A 4,066-nucleotide genomic window follows, 5' to 3' on the forward strand; every position below is an offset into this window, starting at 1 on the left:
ACCCCACACTAAACATGTACAAAAAAATTTGTCTTCTCCACAAATATGTTCCTATTTGTGTGTTTCCTAGTGTTGTTGGAGCACTATCCTCCAAATAACCATGGAAGAAAATTTCAGTGTTCTTCATAATTTCTTATATTTCTCATCCATGTAATCAGAAAATAAATTACCATATTGTAAAGAACTCTGAAAGGTCTGAGATTGTTATCTTATTTATAAGCTAACAAGTTAGCCTGCCATTTCACGGATGCTGGCAGAAGACATAGGACTCGAGGGTTAGAGAAAAACGACTTTGTTACTCATGGGACAGCAGGCAGTATGATTTTTGTGTTCACATCCTTTCCCTTTGAGGACTCAGTCCAATGGGTGTGGTGCAGAGGAAACCCATGGATGCTGCACAGACAGTGGGTTTATTTCACAGCTGAGGAACACTGACCTTATGGAGAACAAATCTTTTATAAGGGGTTTGCAAGCAAAACTACCGCCTCTTTGGCCTGGTGAGAGACACCTTCTCTGTCTTCCAAGAAGGTGGAAGTAAAATCCTCTTGAAAGATAGTCACAGACAAAAAGAGTAAGTGTCTCTGAGCTCAAAATATGCAGAAATACAAACCCATAAAGAATTGTCTCCCTATATGTATATCACCTCTCCTGTCTTCTGTCCTTCATTCATTATTAGCTGCGTGAACTTAAACAAGTTACTTATTTGTACCACAGTTTTCTCATGGTGTCAATGGGAATAATAATGGTACCTAAACTATAGTGTTATTGCAAAGAAATTGCATTGAGTTAATACATATAAAGTTCCTGTAGCAGAGTCTAGCACATTAAAAGTGCTCTTTAAGTTTAGTAATTTGTATTATCATTATTGTTATCATTATTATACTTACTGCTACCTTTCCATTTCCATTGTCATTGGTTCTTAGCTTCTCCCCTTAGTCTACTATAGTATAATCTTACGATGATTCTGCCTCGAGGCTCTTACCTCTTCTGTTTACTCTTTTCTCTATTTCCAAAGCTTATTTCTTAAATTATATGGGAGTGGTACTCATTCCATGCTTTCAGAAATTTGTGATGGTCCCAGGCTGTGTACAGAATTTGTCCTTCAGTATAGGATTTTGAGTCCCTTCTAAGGACGTGATGCTAACTCTCTAGCTTTTTTCTTTATTTCCAGTACTTTTTATGTTGTGGACTGGTTATGCACATTTAGGCCTCTACACCTTTGATCCCGCTGTTCCCTCAGCCTGAAATCCTTTAACTTTTTGTCTTTACCTATGGAAATCCTTGTGATATTACAAAGGTTCGTTCATGCCACTGCTTCCCGAAAACTCCCTTGCAAGCACACACCGCCTTGCTCATTTTCAGTGCTTCTTTTGTTGTAAAGTCATTTCTAGCTATGTGATCCGTGTACTTATAATCCATCCTTGTCTTTGTAGTCTTCCACTTTCACTTTCTACTCATCTAGTTACCTTGTTTCTGCTTGTCAGTATATTCCAATAATTCTTTTTAACCATATGAATTGATGTAGCAGGCTCACTTCCCGCAGCCTGGTAACTTCCTTTTGGGTATTTGATTTGGACGGCTTCAGCAATAGACTTTGCCCTGCATTATTTTCCCTGAGCATTGCTGAGTCCTAGCTCTAGGATTGTGGCCCTACAAATCTAGAAGGAAATAATCAATGCATCACAACTCTACCCTCCACTGTTTTTAACCTGACACACATTTTTGTGTAGGTAGCTTGTCATCTTGATGATCAAATGAAAGGATAACCATAAAAAAAAAAATCACTGGTAGTCAACACTACAGATACTAAGGCAATGTTTTGATGAGCATAAAGAAGACATGTAACTCTCAATGTAGCCTGTGTCAATTCAGAATGTAGGAGGAGATTTTTTGCAATTAAATCATTTAATATATTATATATAATTATAGTTAATTAAGTAAAAATGTAATAGAATTCAAGAGAAAAGACCAAAGGAAAAATCAGGGTGAAATTTAAAAATATGTCCTATGTGCTGATCTGAACTTTTAATGGAAATTAGATTACAGCTCTAGGTTTATTTCTTTCCTCAATTGCACGACTCTTCATTGTTTTTATGGAATGTGTTTAATCTCAGGGTGCAAGATTTCTTGAAAACCATAAGATGTATATTTATTTGCATATTTTATAAAACCAAACTTACAGGGACTTCCCTCGTGGCACAGTGGTTAAGAATCTGCCTGCCAATGCAGGGAACACGGGTTCGATCCCTGGCCCAGGAAGATCCCACATGCCGTGGAGCAACTAAGCCCATGCACCACAACTACTGAGCCTGCGCTCTAGAGCCCGCGAGCCACAACTACTGAAACCTGCGCACCTAGAGCCCATGCTCCACAACAAGAGAAGCTCACGCACCACAACGAAGAGTAGCCCCCGCTCGCCACAGCTAGAGAAAGCTGCGCGCAGCAACAAAGACCCAATACAGCTAAAAATAAATAAATAAATAAATTTATTAAAAAAAAAACTTATAGAAGGCAGTCAATGAATGACCTTTGCTATAGTGAAACAAAATAAATCAAAAAACAAAAAAAATCAAAATCTGTCAACTTAAAATGCTACTGTTCATTAATACACACACATCTAAATTTATAAAGGCAGTCAGTGATTGAAAGATTAGGTAAGATAAAATGTAAATTATTCTGTATATTAAAAAGCACTTGAAGCAAAATTTCATGTCAATCAACAAAATGAAAATAACGTAAATGAGGACTAACATTAAGATAGAGGTTGTTAAAAATCAGAGCTGGGCTTCCCTGGTGGCGCAGTGGTTGAGAGTCCGCCTGCTGATGCAGGGGACATGGGTACGTGCCCCGGTTCGGGAAGATACCACATGCTGCGGAGCGGCTAGGCCCATGAGCCATGACCGCTGGGCCTGCGCGTCCGGAGCCTGTGCTCCGCAACGGGAGAGGCCACAACAGTGAGAGGCCCACGTACAGCAAAAAAAAAAAAAAAAAAAAAAAAAAAAATCAGAGCTAAGATGCATATAATCAAAGAATATTTGCTATAGAAAGAAAACGGGTAGAACATGAAAGAAAGAGTAAAGATAGTAAACATGTGAATGTTGAAGGTCACAAAGTATCTTTCTAAAATTTGCCTCATACATATTTAGTACAACGAAAGGAAAGTATAGCACATGCCTTTTGAATATACAAGATGGCATGCCCGTCATGACCTGGGCCTTTGTAACCAGAGCAGTTGTCCTAGTTCCTACCAGAGTACTGGAGTGGGATCTCAGCACAGGATACAGAGAGGTGATAGGCTTCCCCTGGCTAGTCTGGCACTTGGATTAGCTATGTTACTACTTCTCGTGAAGCATGAGATGTCAAACAAGCTTCTAATGGCTGTAGAGTATCTCAGATTTTCCTGCTAGTCAATAGCTCATCTCATTTGCCAATGGACTGAAGTAGGTTCATATGTTTGGATGATCAATAATTAAGTGTCCAGGGAAGTCTTCTCTTCTAAACTCCTCTCTCCCAGATGCCACCAACTGTCCCCACCCTCCAGCACAGTTCTCCACAAATTATCACATTGGTCTACCCAGAGGAGCTGTTTGGAATAACTGGAATCACAAAAGAGATCTACTGAGGACCTGGCTCCCATTGTCTCTTCGAGGCTATGTTCACTTCAAGTAGTCTGTTCCTACTCCAGTCAAAGTTGTCTCTCTTTCCTCCCCAAAGCCTTCCCCATAATAATTCATTTCTTTAAAAATCCAGATGACTGGTCCACTAGATTTCTTTAAAATTGCAGACCCTGGAGTTTTCTTAGCCCTGTGAAACCCAGGCAGGAAATAGGCACATTTGTTCAAAGAAAATGACATGTTCAAATTTTGATGAGAAAGAAAGCAGTGCTTCAATTTACAAACAAAATGCTAGACTTTCCCCCCTGAATATTATTACTTTATTGATGTTTATTTGTAATGACCTTACGTAAGCTTTACAGTAAGACAAACACAGAGTGAGAAAATTTAATATTCCTACCCTATTGTCATTGGATAGAGATAATTGACTTTATTTCTAAATCAAGATAATC

The sequence above is a fragment of the Pseudorca crassidens genome, chromosome 2 (genome assembly GCF_039906515.1).
Source record: "Pseudorca crassidens isolate mPseCra1 chromosome 2, mPseCra1.hap1, whole genome shotgun sequence".
Classification (NCBI taxonomy): Eukaryota; Metazoa; Chordata; class Mammalia; order Artiodactyla; family Delphinidae; genus Pseudorca; species Pseudorca crassidens.